Source organism: Ictidomys tridecemlineatus, unplaced genomic scaffold (assembly GCF_052094955.1).
Source record: "Ictidomys tridecemlineatus isolate mIctTri1 unplaced genomic scaffold, mIctTri1.hap1 Scaffold_61, whole genome shotgun sequence".
Lineage (NCBI taxonomy): Eukaryota > Metazoa > Chordata > Mammalia > Rodentia > Sciuridae > Ictidomys > Ictidomys tridecemlineatus.
The window spans coordinates 1,491,064-1,512,722 of record NW_027524175.1 but is presented as its reverse complement, the minus strand read 5'-3'; the positions used below and the strand labels follow the sequence as shown (position 1 = coordinate 1,512,722).

The 21,659-nt window shown below is 35.2% G+C and overlaps 1 protein-coding gene across 1 annotated transcript in view; it reads left to right on the top strand.

The window, feature by feature from the left end:
• The first annotated feature begins 504 nt into the window (after nt 1-504).
• LOC144374197 (palmitoyltransferase ZDHHC19-like) overlaps nt 505-21,659 on the top strand; it is a 55,438-nt gene continuing 34,283 nt past the window's right edge. The window contains exon 1 of the mRNA XM_078037135.1: nt 505-1,063. The gene's annotated coding sequence lies outside the window, so the exon portion shown is untranslated. The remainder of the gene's footprint in view (nt 1,064-21,659) is intronic.

The window sequence follows — 21,659 nt, the reverse complement described above, 5'->3', positions numbered from 1 at the left end:
GCTTTCAGGCGCAGAGACGCGGTGAAAGCCCGCAGCGGCAGCGGCTCCCATGGGTCAAGTTCAAGGCCGCCCGGGCCCCTGGCTGCACTGGAGGCCGCCTGGCGCGGGCGGGGAGGCTCCGCCTCGCGCGGTGGCGCCAGGTGGGGAAAAGTTTGCAGGAGCGCTGCAGGGCCTCGCCCGACCTGACCCCCGCTCCCTCTGTGGCGCCTGGTCAGGCCCAGGTCCGAGCACCCCGCGGCGTCCCCGCCCCGAGCCTCCTCCTCCGACCCCACGGGTCGCCCGGGGGAAACGCCTTGGGGCTCCTCGGGCGGGTCGAGGAGCAAGTGTCCCGGGAAGACGCACGGTTCGCGCGTAGAATCCCCCGCTGGGGCGCTCCGGAGGGCAGCCCCCGAGCGGCCCTCGCCCCCGCCCCCCGCGCGGCGCCCCGCTACCCCAGTGCGCAGGCCCGGCTGCCCCAGCGCGCATGCCCTGGGCTCGGGAGCGCTGCTGGTCCCCAGCCGCCCACGTGATCCTGTTGGCTGCTGTCGGGTCCCAGCCGCCACTGGCTGCGCTGCTTGGACCTCTTGCGGCCCAGAGGTGAGTTTCCTGCGTGAGCAGCGGCGGGGGCGTTCGTCCCCACTTTGCTTCGACCTTTGCGGGCTCGCCGGCGGGTGCGGGCGGCGAGAGTCTGCACGGGGCGGAGGGACGCTATGCCGCGGGAGGGAGGGCTCCTTGTCAATTTTTTTGTGCAACTGGAGCCTGTGGCGCGCGGGCGGTGAGCGCGGGGACCCTGGCGTGGCAGAGCCGTGGATGGACCCGATCCGGGCCTTGGACTCCGCAAAAAGCTGTGGTCGCAGCGACACCGGGAGATGCGCTCCTGGGTCCGTCTGGGGGCCGGCTGGACTCGGGCGCCCTGGCTCGCTTCGTTGTCGGGCTCAGACAAGGAAGACAATGGGAAGCCCCGGTCCTCTGCCTGGTCCTGCCCAGACCCCCACCGAGGAAGCGTAGCGAGTCCACCTTGGCCAAAGAGGACATCATCGATGGGTTTGCCAGGACCAGCTTTGTCCCTTTTGAAGGGCTGAAGGTAAGCTCCCCCTGCCCCCCGCCCCCCCCCCCGTCTGCCTTTACGCACAAAAATTGGGAAAAAAAATGGTTTCTGTGTTCCTTCCAGAAACAGCACTGTTACTTGCACTTGGCTTCTGCTCCTAACTTTGCCACTCTCTATGTATTTAACCCTAAGAAAATGTCATAATCCTTTGTACCTCATTTTAAAGGTGTTGAATATATAGATTGCTACTACACCTTCCAGCAGTGGAAGTATGTGATTTTACAGATGACTGAATGCTCTGAATAAGATTAAGAAAGCTTTCTTTTTTTTTTTTTTTAACAGTGTCTACAGGTCAATCCAAAGTGCTATAAGTGATAAGTGTCCTCAGCTCTTAGATTGTTTGGTATCATTGGAAACTCTAGTATCGAGTTGTTTTTTTAAAATAGGCTCAAATTTTCACTTGTCTTAGTGTTTCACTTTGACTTGTAGTGATTCCTACTTAGAACTTTAGAGAAGATGGGTTAACTAGTGCAGAGGATGACAAGATGTCTGGAAAAATCATTATTTGAAATACTCTCCATATAAATAAATAAATATTCTCCCAGTATTAGGGATTGAATTTAAGGGTGCTCTTCACTGAGCTACATCCCCAGCCCTTGTAAGAATTGCTTTATTTTGAGGCATGGTCTCCCTACATTGCCCAAGTTGGCCTTGAACTTGTGATCCTCCTGCCTCAGCCTCCTCCATAGCTAGGATTGAAGGCATGTGCCACCATGCTTGGCACTCTGGTTATATTATTTATTGTGCTGCCATATGAATTTTCCACCTGTTCTTCTAACTTAATTGTGTGTATGTATATATATATATATATATATATATATATATATATATATATATATATTTATTTATTTATTAGGGGATTCTATCTTAAAATGAAATAGCAGCATAAAAAAGAAAAACCACAAGTATTACAGAAAGTCTTTAAATAGATATTGGTTTTAGTTTTACCATGTATAACCTGTGTATCTTTGTGCAAGTTATTCAAATCTCTGATCACCTGGCTCCTTGGATGTGAATTCGAGTGATAACATTGCTTATATTTCTTTATAGAGTAAATGCTGGCGTTACTCAAATAAGAAGGGCTTAGAATTATAACTGTTGATAACTCCTTCAAAAAGATATTCTAAGAAGTAAAATGGGCCTATGAAAAATTCTTTTTTTTTTCATCCATTTTTTTATTGGTTGTTCACAACATTATAAAGCTCTTGACATATTATATTTCATACATTAGATTGAAGTGGGTTATGAACTCCCAATTTTACCCCAAATGCATATTGCAGAATCAAGTCGGTTACACATCCAAAATTTTACATAATGCCCAATTAGTAATTGTTGTATTCTGCTACCTTTCCTATCCCCTACTATCCCCCCTCCCCTCCCCTCCCATCTTCTCTCTCTACCCCATCTTCTGTAATTCATTACTCTCCTTGTTTATTTTCCCATTCCCCTCACAACCTCTTATATGTAATTTTGTATAACAATGAGGGTCTCCCTTCATTTCCATGCAATTTCCCTTTTCTCTCCCTTTCCCTCCCATCTCATGTCTCTGTTTAATGTTAGTCTTTTCTTCCTGCTCTTCCTCCCTGCTCTGTTCATGAAAAATTCTTTAAACATAAAGTCCTATCCACCTGTTCATCATTATTAATTGTTACTATTGTTAGGCTTTTCATGCAGAATGCATGCTACTTAATTAATATTTGGATTATCAGATATGAGTTTTAATTTGTGGAATATAGTTTTTCTTTAATGTTATCAAGACATATTGCATTAATATTTATTGGTACTATCTTTGCCTTCCTAGAGAAGTCCCTACATTATCATGATTTATTTCATTTATTGAACGTTTATTTTAAATAAACATTTAAGAATGTATATTTGCTATGCTCTGCTTTAGCTATATCAAATTTTGACACACAGTGCTTTGTTTTCAATGTCATTGAAATTACATTGTGATTTGCTATAAAACCCTTGTTTTTTTGTAAAAGAATGCTTTTGAAATTTATTCCTGTCCTAATTTTTTTTTTATTTGCAATTGGTTTGTTGACAAAACCAGGTCATTTGTTTTATAGTTTGTCTTACTCAAAAATTTGGTAATGTATCCTTGTCACATGTTTCTTTGTCCTCTCTATTTCCTTAAATTTGACTATTAAATCTAGAGCCTTAATTAGGTTTTAGTGACACATCTCTGGCAAGAATATAGTAGCCAGGCATGGTGGCACTCGCCTGTAGTTTCAGCTACGCTGGAGGCTGAGGTATGAGGATTGGTTGAGCCCAGGAGTCAGCCTGTACAACATAGGGAGACTCTGCTTCCAAAAAATAGAGAGAAAAAAAAAACTTCATAGGTATTATTTTTGTGTTACCATTAACTGACAGTAACATGTTATCATATTTTCTAATGTTAGCCATCAACAATTATTGTCTGCATCTTAACCAGTAATTGATAAAGGACAAGAGTGTATGTAAACATTACTTTTAACTGTTTGTTGAGATATTTCTATAAAACAAACGCACTCATATCAGCAAGTTGACTCCCTAGATTAAATTCAGTCAGAAAAGGTCATATGAAAATGGGATAATTTCTTTCTCTTTACTGGATGTGTTTTTAAATAATGGTCTTGTTCTCTAGCATGAACATGATGAAGAGTTCTTTTCTTAGTATCATTATGAAAGCACAGAATGAAACATATGTGATTGTTTTAATTATGGAATCATGACACCAAATTTGTTCAGATTTTTGCATTAGAGACCATCCTGAGTCCCTCTAACATGAACTCCAATATATTTTCACAGTTTTCTTAATTGTTTTCAAGATCATCTTGTGCATTTTTATTACTATTATTATTATCAATATATATTATACAAAGTAATGGGTTTTACTCTGACATTTCCATATATACACGTATCATATTTTGATCATGTCTACCCTCCATTCTACTTTCTCTTGCTCTTTGCCCCACTCCACAGTATCCTTCCCCCTTCCCAATAATTTCTTTTCTCCTTCAATTCATCTTCTTCCCACTTTTTACCCTTTGAAAAAACACTAAGGAATGGTCTATTTGGATTTTTTTTTTTTTGTGGTGGTGGTAGGGAGGGGAGAACTAGGGATTGAAGCCAGGGGTACTTAGCCATTGACATCCCCTGTCTATTTATTTTTACTTTGAGACAGGGTCTCACTCAGTTGCTAGGGCCTTGCTTAGTTGCTGAGGCTGGCCTTGAACTTTTGGTGCTCCTACTTCAGCCTCCCAAACTCCTGGGATTACAGGTATGCACCACTATCCCCAGCTCTAGTTGGATTTTATGGTAAGTCTATTTTTAGTTTTTTGAAGAATCTGTAAATGGTTTTCCATACCAGCTGTACTAATTTACATTCTCATCAACAGTTTATACAGATTCATATTTTTTCCACATTTCAACTAGCATTTGTTATTTTATTTTTTGCTTTTGCTTTGGTTTGTAGATTTATATGACAAGAGCCATTCTGAATAGGGTGACAGGAATCTCCATGTAGTTTTTTGTGATTTATTAAGGCTAAAGATATTATTTTTACATATATTTGTTGTCTTGTATTTGTATTCTTTTGAGAAATGTCTGTTCAGATCATTGGTCCAGTTACTGATTGGAATATTTGTTTTTTCTGAAGATTAATTCTCTGTCAGATTAATAGCTGGCAAAGATTTTTCCCCATTCTATAGATTTTTCTCTTCACTCTCTTGGTGGTTTTTTTTTGCTGTGCAGCAGTTTTGATTTATTGTAATCCTATTTGTCAATTGTTGCTTTTGTTTCCTGAGATATCAGAGTACTATTCAGGAAATCATTGCCAGTCCCAGTATTTTGAAGTGTTTCCTATATGTTTTCTTCCAGTAGTTTCAAAGTTTTATGTCTTAAATTAAGATTTTGATCCATTTTGAGTTGATTTTTTTCAGGTGATTGAAATCTAGTTTCAGTCATCTGCATGTGGATATCCAGTTGTCTCAGTACAATTTGTTGAAAAGGCTTTTCTCCAGTATATGATTTTTGGCACTTTATTGAGATCAGCTGTCTGAAGATACATGGGTTTATTTCTGGGTCCTCAATTCATATATATATATATATATATATATATATATATATATATATATATATATAGAGAGAGAGAGAGAGAGAGAGAGAGAGAGAGAGAGAGAGGGGGGCGGGAGGAGAAATTGTAATAATTGTATTATCTATAAATAGGAAGATATATCTTATTTATGTTTATATTCTCTCTTTTTAATATTTATTTTTTTAGTAGTAGTTGGACACAATACCTTTATTTTAATGTGGTAGTGAGGATCGAACCCACATGTGCTAGGCAAGTACTCTGCTGCTAAGCCATAACTCCAGCCCCTTTATATTCTTTTTGTTGTATCCATGTATATCTGTTTTTATATCTATACCAGGTTTTTTAAATTAAAATAGCTCTGTAGTATACTTTATTTATTTGCTTGTTTAGTCATTTGCTTATTTATTTTTTGCATTACAATTCTTAATACACCTTTATGCCACAATTTATCATATCTTTAAGGTATGTTGACACCAAATTCACATCTTCATATTTTATATACTGATGAGGGTCTCTATAGTATATTTTAAAATAAACGATTACAATGCCTATATCCTTAGTCCTTTTGCTCAGAATGATTTTGATTATTTGTGGTCTTTGTTCATTCCAGATCAATTTTAGGATTTTTTTTTCTATTTCTGTGAAGAACTGTGAAAGATGTCATTAGTATTTTGATTGTGATTGCATTGAATCCATAGATCACTTTCAGTACTATGGCTGTCTTAACAATATTAATTTTTCCAATCCATGAACATGGAAGATCTTTACATTTTCTACTCTCTTATATCTTTCTTCACTACTTTCCAGTTTTCACTGTAGCAATCTTTCGCCTCCTTGTTCAAGAAACACTGATTTCTTTCTCAGTCCATTCATTACTGATGTATAGAAAAGCTATTGATTTTTGTATATTGATATTGTATCCCTACTACTTTGCTGAATTTATTTATCAGTTTTGAGTCCTTTGGTGGAATCTTTAGGATTTTCTCAGAATATAATTGTATTATCTGGAAATAGGGACAATTCAACTTCCTCTTCTCATATTTATATCACTTTATATATTTTTCTTACCTAATTGCTCTGGCTAAAATTTCAAGCAATGTACTGAATGAAAAGGTTGAGAATAGAAACTCTATTTTCTGATTTTAGAGGAAATGCCTTCAGTTTTTCCCCATTCAGAATGATGATGGATATAGGTTTATCATATATAGGTTTTATTATAATAAGGTATCTTCTTTCTATATCTGATTATTCAGAACTTAATCATGAAGGACTGTTGAATTTTACCAAGGACTTTTTCTGCATCTATTGAGATGATCATGTGATGTTTACTCTTGATTCTATTTATGTGCTGTATTACATTTATTGATTCATATATATTGAGCCATCATTGCATCATAGGAATGAAACCAACTTGATCATGATATATGCTCTTTTCAATGTGCTGTTGAATTCCATTTGAAAGTATTTTATTGAGGATATATATCATCTATGTTCATCAAGGACATTGGTCTATAGTTTTTTGTTGTTGTTGTTGTATCCTCATCAAGTTTTGGTAACGGGGTGATACATTGCAAAATGAGTTTGAAAGAGTTGCTTTCCATTTTAATTCATGGAATAGTTTGAGGAGCATTGGTGGTAGTTCTTTAAAAATCTGGTAAAAATTCATCAATGAATCTGTCTGGTTCTTATACTTTTTTGTTGGGAAACTCTTTATTACTGCTTCAATCTCATTGCTTATTATTGATCTATTTAGATTTTTTTATGTCCTATTGGTTTGATTGTGGTAGGTCATCTGGGCCCAGAAATTTGTTAACTTCTTTTAGAATTTCCAGTGTATTGGTATATAGTTTTACTCAATATTGCTAATGATCCTATGAATTTCAGTGATATGTGTCATATTATCCTTTTTTCATCTCTTTATTTCTTTGGGTTTTCTTTCTTTTTTTTTTTTTTTTTGGTTTGTTTAGCTAAGTATTTGTCAATTTTGTTTATCTTTTCAAAGAACCACCTTTTAGTTTAATTGATGTTTTCTATCCTTTCTATTCATTTATTTCCTGTTCTGATATTTATGTTTTATTTCCTGCTACTGATTTTGGATTTGGTTTGCTCCTGTTTTTCTAATGCCCTGAGAAATATCATTAGATTTTTTGTGTTTGCTGTGGTGATTTTTTAAATGTATGTACTCATAGTTATAAAATTCCATCTTAGTACTGCTTTCATTATACTTCTGAAATGTTGGTAATTATGCAACACTGGCTGAGTCATAAAGAATTGAGTGTATGTCTTAGTTGTGATTATTGATCCTGAGTATATTTTAGTTTCCTATGTTGTGAAACAGGAATATTTGTTTCTTTGAGGATTTTGTAAAAGTAGTCCTGAGTAATTCATTTCAGATTGTAATGACAACTTTTATTACTGCTTAAATTTTTGTTTTTATTTATTTTTAAAGTTTTTGGTACTAGTGATTGAACCTAGGAGTGCTTTACCACTGCGTTACCTTCCTTATTACCCTCTCTTTTTTAAAACAAATTTTTGAGATGATTTTGCTTAGTTGCTGAAACTGGCCTTAAATTTGTGATCCTTTTGTCTCAGCCTCCTGAGTTGCTGGGATTCTAGGCATATACCTCCATGCCTAGAGTATTAGATAAGGTTTTAGAGGGAAAGTAAGAGAAGGAAAACTTGGAAGTGAATATTCAACTCTCTGTACCAAAGTAAGATGACTTTCTTCTTTTTTTGAATCCTGCCAAATATCACAAAACCTGGACAAAAAGAAAATAAAGGTTTTTTTTTAGTTTTTTTTTTTTCAATGTAGTAAGAAAAAGTGGGAGCAAGTAAGTATTTTCTTATGCAATATCTTAGAAGAGTCTTCAAATCTTGTATAAAATAAGTGGTTTTTATCTTGAAATTGCATATAGACACTGTCTTTTTCTTATTAGACTGCAAGTGCTCCTGCAACCCCTCTAATAAATAACCACCACCCAACTTTTTCGAGGTCCAATACTATTTCCAAACCATATGTTTCAAACATCCTGCCATCAGATGCACCCAAGAAGAGGCGTGCCTCCAATGGCAGCATCTCAGAGTGCCCCTCAGGACCTTACAAACATACAGGAGAGGCCAGCTTCTTGTGTGGTGAAATCCACAAGTGTGGAGGAGACTGATAAGTTGGGTAGATTTGTTTTGTTTTACAGGATGAGACAAGGTTACGTAACTTAGACCCCCAAGAAAGTTAGTAACAGTTATTAATATGTAATAACATGAATAAGTACTTAACTAAAATTGGTACTGGGAAAAGATTATATGTAGTTTGATGCAATGAAGAATAAGTTGCTATTTTAAGGAGCTTTTTTTTTCAAGCAAATAGCTGGTCTATAAACATTAAGTCTTACTTAATGCATATATTACAGATGAAAATGCTTATTTTCAAATGAAAATGTTTTTAAACAACAGTCTTTGTGCTAATTCATGGGCTTCTAATTTGTATGTCTTCTTTACCTAATTTTGAGATTCTGCAGAGGAAATACTGGTGTGTACCTAAAATCAATACTCTATTTTTTAAAATGAGCCTTTTAATAGAACATATTGTGATTACCTTTATGTGTTCTTATGTTCAAAGCATTGTTCTATGTGTACCTTTTCCTTTAAGTTTTATTTTTATTCTTTTTCTTTATTGTCTTATTTTTACTCCCCCAATTATTATTGGTTCCCTTTAATCCTAAATTTGGGAATCTATTAGCAAACAGCTTTTTATGACTAAGCAATCTGAACATTCTTGCTTTATTCATGTGGAAGGTAGATGATTTTTCAAGTAAATGTGATTGAACATAAGATGATGTATTATGTTGCTTGTAATCACACAATGATTTTAATGACTTTGAGAGCAATTTTTATTTTGAAGTATTCAAGACAACAGGTGGTCTTCTCATATATGGTTGAAGGATTTTATTTCCTCCTCAGAAATTTAGTAAATTCTAGCCTCAAGAAATGAACTCTTCCCATCACCTAATATGCATTTGGGTACTTTCTTAATTTAAAAAAACCCCAGCAACTTGATTATAGTTTTTTTGTAAACTATCATGTGTGTCTTTAGAACATAGCAATTTGAATAGAAACACATCTTTAAAGAAATGCTTAATGAAGTTGTTACTTAGAAAATCAACTCTCTTATTTCTATTAAGACATCTAATTTAATGTTTGTGGTGTAAAATCTCATAAATCAGGAATTTTTTTCTGTGATGGAATTATTTTTCTGACAAACTTTTCCAGAGTTACTGCTTGGTAGTTGAGTGAAGCTTTGCAAAAAAGGTGATCATTGAGTTCAGTCTTAAAATGAGTGTGGGAGTCCATCGGTCATGTGGAGGACCCTGTCCAGAGATTCAGTTCCTGAATACAATAGCTTGCCTGGGTGTGTGCAAGGATCAGATTGAACCAGCAAGGAAATCTAGAACCAAGTTAGGGTCAGAGACTTCATTTTGTGCTTGTAGCTTCTTTGCATTTCTTCATAGCAAAAGCATTTTCAGGGTTTTTTTATACTTGTATTTACCCTAAAATTACATCCTAAGTGTGTAAGTTATTATACTCTCAAGTAGTTACCAAAGCATCTTTTTCTGTATATAGAAATCATCATAGCCCCTGCTTATAAATCTTTCTTCTGGATTTCCTCATTTAATCCATTCCAGTGAAGTTCCTTTGTACTTGGATCCCCAGGAGGTCTAGGTTGTCTCTTAAAATTCTGGACTGTGCTACCAGTGACCTTACTGAAAGCTATTTCTTTTGATTCTCGCCCTCTGCTCTATGACCACTTGGTGCCCTCTGTTAAGTAATCTTTTTTTAGTATGTTGCCTTTGGCAAACTACACATCTTTATACAATTTTTGATTATTTTTTCTTTTGATCTGGACATCTGGATAGTTCTTTGGTGTATTGTTCAGCAGAACCCAGAATTTTATTTGTTTTTCCCTAGAGAAGCTGAAGAACCATTTTTTATTTATTCATTACAAAAGTGCATGTATGCACACACGTGAATTCTTGGTTTGCCTAGGCATCTTAGTGCCTTTTCCTTACATTCCTGGCCATATTTGATGTGAATAGTCACCCTTTGGTCCTGATTTTTTATCTTCTGCTGCATCTCACTGTGTACCTCCGTACCTTGCACAGATCCAGGAGGAGTCAGTTTTTGTTGTTGTTGTTTTTTTTTTTAGATGGGGATTGAACCAGTGATGCTTTATCACTGAGCAACATCAAAAGGTCTTTTATTTTTAATTTTGAGACAGAGTCTCGCTAAGTTGTTGAGGCTGGCTTTGGACTTGCAGTCTTTCTGCCTGAGTCCCTGGGATTACAGGTGTATACCATGGTACCCTGCTAGGAACCAACTTCTTATACTTTAACCACATCCTATTTTTATTTTCCTTATTGTCACTCTTTTACCCATTGTCTGAATTGGAGATACCTGAATTCATGATTCACTATGTTCACTCTACTCTTTAAGAGGCAGCACATCTGTTCTTTTGTTAAATCCATGGGCTGATAATTTTCACTATGTGATTTTAATAGTGTCCCCCTAGGTCCAGGTCTTAAATAAATGAAGTCATATTTAAAACTAGTGTTTTGTGGATGTACTTATGGGTGTAGAGATGAGAGCATCTTAATTTTAAGTTAGACCCAAATCCACTGGTGAGTATGCCAATGATGAGTCCACAGAGAGGGCACATAAGGTGAAGACAAAGCAAAGGTGATGTCATGCTGCTGCATGCAGCTAAGGAGCACCAGCAGCCAGCAGAAGCCATGGGATCATGGCCTTTCCAACACCTTGATTTCCTTGATTTCAGATTTCTGGCCTTAGAAACCATGAAAGAAGAACTTTGGGTTGATCTAAGCTACTCAGTCATGGTAATTTGTTATAGCAGTTATAGGAAACCAATATATCAGTAACTCCAATTGTAACTCCAATCCTGGTATTCTTCTGGTTGTACCTGACCTCACTGTTACTTAGTGACTCATTACACGAATAAATCAACATATTTAAAACCAAAATCATTTTTTCCCTCCTAGACTGAAAAGCTAAAGATCATTTTTTAGTTTTTTCCTTATTCTTTCACATCTACTTAGAAACCAATTCTTCACATAGTCACCCTTCATAATGTCCTCCATTTCCTTTGCAGAAGTCATTCCTAGGAAAATACAGGCAGAGTAAGGTGAGAAATAGTATTGAACTTATCCTCAGGATGCTCTAAATGGAGCAAGCTGCCACATTTCTATTTGTTAATTATCATTTCCCAGTTCAGAAACCTCAGTTTGCTGTGATTGATTTTCTGGGTCTCAAGTTTCTTTACAGACTGATCATAACTTTTAAACTTTTAATCCTCATCATTTTCAGGATGCTTTTAACTCTGACCACAAGATTTGACTTACTGTCTCTCATGTGAAATCCTGCTTCCTTTCCTTTCATAATTGAATGGCCCGATTGCAGGTACAAAAGTGCATGTATGCACACACATGAATTCTTGGTTGCCTAGGCATCTCAGTGCCTTTTCCTTACATTCATTCCTACTATCCCATTCAGTGGATCCTGGTTTTTTTTAACTTAATGAAGAATTTTTTTTTTCAGATTTTATCATAGAATACTTTTTACTTTCTCTTAACATGTCTCCCTGTGCCTTTTTATTTTTTTATGTATATGTTTAGGTAGCATGTTCATATATTACATAATGCTAAAGATAAAAAGGGGAATACAGTGAGAATCATCATTTTCTGCTTTGTCCTCAACTAAATTCTTCTGCCCAAGGCAACCAATATTGACAGTTCAAATCCCTTTCAAGAACTAATGAATGTATGCAAATTCAAGTCAATACTCATACTACCTATTGTTCTTTTCCCATGGTCATGTGCTACCTATACCATGTTATTCCTCACTTTTGGTACTTAATGATTCATTTTGGATATCCTTATTAGAACATAGAGGGCTTCCCTTGTTTAAAGATTGAATAATATTACATTGATGGATATAACAGGATTTACTTACCCTGTCATCTAAAGATAAATATTAGGGTTAAATTGTTATTGTTTAAAGCGTAAAGCTCTGTTAAATTTTCCTTTTGTCCTCTTCCAGCTATAGGGCAGGAATTGTATTCTCCAGCAAAATCCTATAACACTGTAGGTATTCAAGAGAATTGGTGGTATAGTACAGAGAATTGACAAACATTAATAAGTAGAGCTTCCACATATCCAAGTATATTATATACAATGAGAATTTGTCATATCACAAAATTTTAGTATTTATTTCAGTTTTGTATTTGTTGAATTTTCTGAAACACTTGGATAACATAGGTTGCTTATATTTAGTTTTATGGTAACTGGACCACGTGGCTTTTAGAAATGTTTTCTTAGGCTTTTATAGAAAATCCAGAATTTTGACAACCTTATATTTAAAAATCAAGGATGAACACCTAAAACATTATATTATATATTACACTGTGCATATAAATATAATTAACCATTGGATTGACATTACTTATATACAGACATTCAGAAAATTCAGCAAAGCATATCAATTACTTAGTTTACTGATTACTTGCTGAGGCTGGTCTTGAACTTGCAATTCTCCTGCCTCAGCCCCCTGAGTTACTAGGATTACAGATGCCACCACTCCTGGCTGAACTTTGAATTTTAACAAGTCACTATTTTATGTGATTGAAAGTACAGGCATGTTGGGGAAAATGTAACTGGAAGAAAAAATATTTGTACAAATCTGTTCTTAAGTATGCAGAGAATTTTAGATACACTTATGTCCTATGATTTTCATTGTCTGTGATGCAAAATAAACTACAAGGGTGCACTGTTTAACAGAAGTACAGTGTTGCAATCTTTTCCATTTTTTTTCTTCCAAACTATACTAAAGCAGAAAGCAAATATTGGAAATATTTATGTGATATTAGAAATACAAATGCTTACTTTGTATGAGTAAAGTGACAGAAAATAAGTAAGAGAGATAAATACCAGTAATGTCTGACAGTGATTTATAATTAGCAGTTTTATCCATTTTGAGCTTTGAGTTCATTTTAGTGTTCTTTTAAAGTCACTAATACTATGTTTCCCACAATCAAGGCTTACCAATAAGTTAGTTCAACTGTATCTTGAAAAAAATTGTCAAACATATCTCTTTTATATATTTTTTTGGCTGCCCGTATTTAATAATTTGCCTAATTCCTCTAAGACATTTCTCAATATCGACAAATTAAGATATTTGGATTGTGTTTTTAGAAATTATACTGAAATTATTCACATTACAGGCTGTTGATTTTCTGAGCTGATTTTGGAAACTGATTGTGCAGTTTCCAAAAAGAATTCATAAAATTTAAAATTAGTAAAATAGTCTAAATTTTTCTTGGAATAGATCTGTACCTAAAATTTTCCCCATTTAAGACTGTATTTTATAGAATATATATTTCACTGTCAATTTCATGTCCTTAAATTTTTCTGTACTTTTTTCCCATTATTTCAGGCTTCATGTCATTTTCCCTATAAAGGTGGATATATTCCTATCTACAAAAATGTTCATTTGAAAAGAAAAACTTTCCAATTAGAATTTTTCTGGCAGTTTTTAATGGAACTTTTGGAGCATTTTGTGCTTCTAATGATTCAAAATGTCAATTCTGTGACAAAATATAAAATATTTGACTCATTCTCTTATTTATGCAAACCATATCCCATGCATTAGTATAGAAAATATATACAGTTGTATATAGTAAGACCAACATGTGTGAAACAGGAAGTCAGAAATGCAGTGACTTGACTTAAATTGAAAGTGACTTATAATTCTGGAACTAAAACTAAGTTCAGAAATCTAGTTTCTGCACTGTATGTGCAGAAACTAGATTTATTACATTAGAAGAAGAGGTAAAAAAGTTGAATTTGTGGATAATCTTGACTCGGAATTCATAGAACCTTTGGGAGAATTTTTCATTTGACATATTTGGTGTGTCTTTGCGGCTTAGAGCTATGTGTACACAACACCCACCAGCTTTTCCACTGACCACTAACATGATATGCCATTTTCTTGGGATATTGATTTGTGACTGAAAACACAGTTGGAATAATCTCTAGTGGATATTTCATTTTGTCTCCTTTTGCATTCTGCTACAAACACTCAAAGATTTAGCAATTGAGACTTTTGACATCTAGTATTATGCAAGTGAAATTTAATACCTAGAGTATTCATTTTTAATAAGTAACTTAATTTTTTCAAAATATGTGCTGTCTTCATCTTTTACTCACTTTTATATCAATGGCTTACAAGCAGATGATGTATCTGCTTGTATGAGTAGGTATATATTTGTTTTCATTTTACTTAATTGATTTTAATCCTACTTTTCAACAGAGTAATTAAGGTTGTACTCTTCTATATATAAAGTTTGTATTTGTAGTCTTTAAGAAATATACTGTTTTTTAATCCAGATCATCGGGTAACATTTTATTTTCCCCTCCACTCTCCTCTTATCATATGGAAAGTGGACCACACACATCATTCTACAATTGCCTAGGAACAGTGGTTACCATGGCATTTGCAGTTTGATACATCAAATACAGCTGTCTGTACTTCCAAAAATATGACTGGTTTCAGTAGAGAAATGCACTGGCACAATATATTTAATCTTTCCCAGATATAAAGCATATTTGGTTATTGTGGTTTTCATAAGGTTCATTTCAAGGGTCAGAATAACAAAAGCAATGGTGAATGCTTATATTATTGACTATTAATATTACATATCAAGTTTAAAGAATATTACCCAGTTAATGTCCACAATAACCCTCTGTATCACTACTTTTTAGTTTTCTGCCCAGTTTACTTCTGACCGAAATGTAAAAAAAAAAAAAAACTATGCTCATTATAAATTTAAATTTTAAATAAAAATATTATTCAAAGAACAATGGGTTGTGGGATTAATGTGGATTTCTCTTCCTTATCTATTAATATGCAAAAAAGTTGTTTCTCTCTAAAATTGCACAAGATATTCATAAAACCATATTGAAAACCATCAGTGTTAGGAGGCTTTCTTGACCAATCCTTGTGGTTCAAAGTTCACTTAGCCTGTCTGCCATGGGAGAGATTCACCTTTCAGTGGTAATTGGTTTGTGATAACAGAGGCCAGGGCAGAGAGAAGTGGGCATCTTTCCTAGAATGATGGTGATAAGCTTATAGAGGTGGGGCACTGTCTGGAATGAGGCCAGCTATACATCTTTGGTGCATTTTTTGGAATCAACTGAATTGGCCCCAGTTTGTTTACCTGTTGGTGTTGCATATTCCCCTACCCTGTCCCTAGAAAGACTTCTGCTAAAATGATAACAGAAGACTAGAGTTACCACCATTCCCTATCTTTAAGCTTGATCATGGGTTCTGCGCTCTTCTGGTTCATCCTGTCTTTTCCCCACAAGATATACTATTGAGAGAGGCCCTCATCTTTGGTCTTTAACAAAATGTAATAAGCAAAGGTTTCTCAATAACAAGAATTGGTTGTATGCTATCACACAAAATTGTAGGGCTTATGAAATGAAAGTGCATGTTGCTTCAAGAGAAGTGTAAAAACATTTTCAGGTCATAACACAAATTGAAAAATTTGTAATTTATTTCTTCTTTGCATAGAGAAGGGCTGGAAAAAAGAAGTATATTGTGGCAGAACAGGAATTGTGGTGGTTTGGAGTATGGTTACATTCTATTCTTGGGCCTATGATTTTTTTTTTTTTTGTCCTTGTCATTTTCTTTTCCATCATCATCTTCATTGAATTTCTCTGTGGCTTGGTTTTCTTCTCTGTAGAATAAGGTTTTGTAACTGTGTTCATCAAAGTGTCTTCCAGCTCTAGTATTGTAAAATTATTTGATCCTTTTATTGTCTTTTAAAATTGGATGAAAGGGCTTTGTTGTGGGAAGCTTTGATCAGTGGTAATGAGATGGTGATGCCTACTTCAACTCTGTGAGGATTTATGAAACCTAAACTACAGAAACAACTTAAGACATTGAATAATGGACATCTTTCTCCCTGGACTCCTGAAGGACCACGTGGGTATCACTAAAAAGTGCTCAAAGACTTAGTTTCATGAAGATGTGTTCAAGTTAATGAAGTTGCTTAGATATTCAAGTTAATGAACTTTAATATTTCATACTATCTCATAGTATTTACAAGGAATATATAGCTGGCAAAGAATAATGTTGATCTGTACCTTAAAAAAAAAAATATATATATATATATATATATATATATATATGTGTGTGTGTGTAAATATATATATATATATATATATATATATATATATATATATATATATAATTTATAATAATTTTACAGGATTTCTTAGGTTCTCTCTATTTACCCCGATCCTCCCCACATGTGAAAATAATATTGTAAACAGATAATAAAAAAAACTCCTAATAGATACATTAAATAACATTATTAAAATTAGGCTACTGTTTATATGCCTTAATTGATTTTTTTCTTTTTGTGTTCTTTTCTAGAATGCATTGATTCCAGTGACCCACATCTTATGATTTACCTAATGATTAATAAGTGACCTAGTAACTAGTGCAAAGCTAGTCCTCAGCTAGTCATCAGTCTTTTTAACATTATTTAATTCTGTTTTCAACTTTTATTTAGTTTCATTTGAACCAGTGAATTTTGATTTGGATGAGAATTGTGGGACATTAACGATCTGGCCTGGTTTTCAACCTGACGTTGCCCTTTTTGCTAGAGGATTCTGTTTTTTCCTTGTAGTGTTTCCCTTTTCACAGAGCACATGGTTTGGTGATGTGTGTTTCTATTACAGGTGCAGTGGTCACTAATGGCAGACAGACTTATCAGTAGCTTTAACTAAATTAAATAATTGAATATCTCTAATGATTAACCATAACAGTTTCTCCTGGTAAATAGAAACCTATTTTCTCATATTGTAAACCCTTTAGACTTAAAATAATTAAATTTTAACCACTGTTAAATATATATGTATGTATGTATGTGTGTATATCTATATCTATATCTATATCTATCTATCTATCTATATATATATATATATATATATATATATATATAATTTGACCAAAGGAAATGTATCCTGGTTATAAAAGGTAAACATTTATAAATTATTCTTTATTTAATTCTTCATGTAAACTTCACCTGTTAGATTGTTCAGATTTATATACTCTAATGCATATTCACGTACTCATCACCAGCATTTAACAAACTAGTGTTAATTATTTAACTTTTATTAAAGTCCTTCATGGTATGATGAAATAACTTGAGGTGATTAAAGGTGGAGAATTTTAGAACAGCGAATTCGGCTTATGCAGCAGACTAAGCACAGGTTCCTGAATATTGAACACTGTTGGGTTTTAAAGTTGATCATAACTGAGATTGATTCCAATAGGACCCCCAATTCCACTTTCACCAAAGAGAAAGGCAGTCATAAATATTTCCTTTTTTAAATATCCATACTTTTCACTTTAACCTTAATAACTATCATGTTTTTATTTTGTTTACGGAATACATTCACATGTCATGTAATAACAGCTGATAAATATGGAACATGTACTGTGTACTAGGCACCATTTTATATATGCTGAGATCATTTAAGGATCACAGCACCTTTTAACATAGATATGGTTACTTTTTATAGATGAGGAGACTGAAGGTCACAGAGACAGTAAATGACACATTTCTTGGTTCTCCCCCTAGTGTTGACCCCATAGTCCATTTTGGGGATCACCATTGTGGTGAGCTATCTTCCAACATAAAAAAAAAAACTTCTATGAACCTCCCTCTGGTTCACACTAGGTGATTGAATTCTGATCAGTGCAAAAGTACAGTTACTTGGAGACTATTGGGAGCACATCCTGAAGGACACAGGAGAATATATTCTAAATGGAAACTTGTGTATTACTTAAAGAACTGTCGTAATTTAGGAAGTCTACTTTCTTAGCTACAATCTAACCAAGAAGTACTAAAGGGTTTTAATGTAAATACTCCATTTTTCCTGAAGACTTTCACCCAAGAGGAGGATATGTTCAGTAGATACAGACCATCTTTTCCTCAAGACCAAGTACTCCTCCAGGTTTTCTTAGTAGTGATATTTTAGTCAACCTCAAAAAACTTCAAATTTGACTTTTAGTAACTTTGTTTGGCTGTTACCTTGGCTGACTGAAGCTCTTTTCTGAGAGTCTCTTTTTATAAAAACAACTAACCTCTTCTGTATCCCATAGGACGACTGAAAATATAAAGCTATTTTTTAAATGCTATTACTGGTGTTACATCTCAAAATTTACATTTCTATTATTAATCTTGTGTTGATTAACTAATCTCACAATTCTTATTAATTCAGAACTCCTGCTTTTGGATCATCTTATACTAATTGTTACATTTATATTTTGTCTCTTTATTTAGCAAGTTTTCACTATTAATTATAAGATGGAATCTAGTTATGACAGGCACAAGTTCTACCTCATATCAATTAGTAAGAATCATGTCTCTCCTAATGTCCTTGTTCTGAGGGTCTGTGGTTCAAACTGCAACTCTAGAAATGTACGCCCATTTATACCAGTGTTTTGTAGAATGACTATACCATATATGCTTCCCAAGGTATCCACAGCTTTGCATTCCCTCAATTGTCTTCATAAATGCTATTTATTTATTCTGACAAGTTTTAAATTCCTTGTTCATAGAAATATACATATTCTGTACAAAAATGCTAGCTTATTTTAGGATCTCCAGACTGATAAATATATGAATATGTGGGTATTCTGTATTTGAGTTATGGATATGTTTACATGAATTTGTGAGTATAAAAATTCCTCTATTTTTAAAATTTCTATGCTGTCTGCTTTACTGTATTATGAAAGTCTTTAGCTCTTAAACACTATTGTCTGTGAAGTTCATATCATGACTGCTTTTAGCATGTAATAGGTGAGATTCATAAGTGACAGTGATTGAGAATATGGCCTAAGGTGGAAGTATTTTTATTATATACCTCATGAAAGCAATCAGTCAAAACATGAGAAAGATGAAACTAAGGAGGAAGATCAAAGATGTCATTCCTTGGTGTGCTTTTACTGCATTGTTACTAATAAACCAGGTCTACAGTGATAGTGATGCTTGAATAAGGCTAAACTAAAGTCAGTTTCTCAAGAAATAACATCTTTAGATTTTTAGAGAAATATTTTAAAATGTTCTTTTAGCATTTAACCACTCCTTGAGTTTCTCTGAATTTGCTAATACTATGAGAGATCAAGTGAAAGTTTCAGACCACAGAGGCATTATAATCTACTCAAATCAGTATTTACTGCTAATTCCTCACTATGTTTCTATATCATCTGTTTATTACTGAGGATCCTTCTCTTGAATTATTTTAGAGGTCTGTTGGGGATTCATCCCATAACCTCCCGGTGGGGGATGATCACGATAGTTAATTAGAATTGACTTTAGTGGTTCAGAATCAAAATATGAGTTTGAGTGGCAGGTTTTCTTTTCTTGCTAGATTATTAGAGGTTTGAGTTCTGAAAGAAGGAACAGCGTAATATGATGGCAAGGGCTAGCTATAACTATATATCAACTGATATGGTAGAAGTTTAATATTTGGGGGGATGATGAGATCACCAGCCACCTTATCTCTCCTTCCTTAAGAGGAATTATGAATGAGGGGTTTGTATAGTATAGAATCTGCCATGTAGGCTTGTGTTTCTGTCTCTGTAGTGATCCATCGTTGTCTTTAGTATCTCACACAGTTGGCAATGATGATAGCTTTTAAATCATTTTTTTTCTTTTGGGGCAGGTTTTTTTCCTCTGGCAGAAGTATTAGAAAGTTATGAAATAGTAAATTCGTCACTTTTTTCTGGATGTGTAGCAAAGCACAAAGACAGGGAACTTCTTATGTATTGGACTATTTTGCTTGGATGTACTTACATGGTCCTGTAAGAGTGGAATGACCCAAATTTACACAAACATTTAGTCCACGTTTATTAAGACTTCTTACCCATGAAGAAGAAAATACAGAATTCATTTTCCACTCACTTAAATATTTATTGAGAAACTTCTGTATGCCAAACAATTGTTCCAGAATTACAGCAATGAGCAAAATAGAAAAACAAGTTCCTGCCCTTATAGCCAATTCCAGTGGAAGCAGATAATAAACCAGTAAATAAGCCAAAAGCTATTAAAGGCTTACAGTAAAAAAATAAAGCTTGGAAATGGGATAGAAAATTTTGGAGTCAGGGAGGAAGGCATTGAAAGGTGACATGTGAGAAATAACCAGAAGGAAATGAGGGAGAGAAACATTAAGCTATCAGAAGGAAGAATGTTCTAGGTATAAGAACAGCCAGGGTAGCCATCCCAGGAACTCTCCAGGCACCATGAGAGGCAGCAAAAAAGCCATTGTGACTGGAGTGAGCTATTCTGTCCTTGCAGATGGTCAGAGACATATAGGAACCAGGACATCAATTAAAAGGACTTAGATTTTCTGTGCCAATTGGGAAAATACTAGAAGGTTTTGAACAAAACATCCTAAAGTGACTTACACACTTTAACAGGATCTTTTCTTCCTGCTATGTTGAGAAAAGAGAGTAGGCATGCAGTGTACAAACAGAGCCCTGTTAGAGTGTTGTCATTGATTCAGACTCTATGGTAGAAGTCAAGCTGATGCTCAGTGTCTTTTAAGGGAGGAGCCAACAGGGTAGATTTGTTATGGATGATGAGAGAGGAAATGACAGCAAATAGAAAAATGACTTGCTCTTTGCTGAGATAAAGACCATGAGAAGTACAGGGTTTGGGTAGAAGGAAGAAAAGGAATGACTGCTAAGATTTCAGGTTTAGACGTGCTAAGTTGAAGTGGCCTTGACGTGGAGACCAAAACAGGTCATCAGATGGAGTAGACATGAGTTTACAATCATCAGCATGTATATAAAACTTACAGGTAACAAATCATCAAGAAAGTGTGAGTATAGATATTAACAAGAATATGGCCAGAGTTCTGGTGACACCAATGTTGGTCAGAAGATGAAAACTAATGCACCAAAAAAGCAGAGCAACCAGAGTATGGATCTGTTGAGAGTGAGAAATGTGGTGTTCTGGGTAAGAAAAAGCACTACAGAAGGGAGGTCATGTGTGTTTATTGCTGCTAACAGGTCCAAAAAATGTGTTCTGAGAAATGACCACTGATTTATTTGTGGTCAAGGTCATTGGTGATTTTGATAGGAAAAGTGTTAATGGGTCAAGGGTTGGTAAAAGTTTAATTGGGAAACTCAAGTGGGAAAAGAGAAATTGCAGAAATAAAGTATGAACAATTCTAAGTTTTATTATAAGTCAAAGAGCAAAGATGGTGTGGCAGTTGGCCAGGAGGCATCAATTTGCCTGAGGAGGCAGGATAGTCCTAGGTTCTGCAGACATTCACCTGCCAGGAATGTGAGCAGTAGCCACTTGTAGTCTGTGACCTCAAGGACCTTATCTTGGGCAAATATAAATTC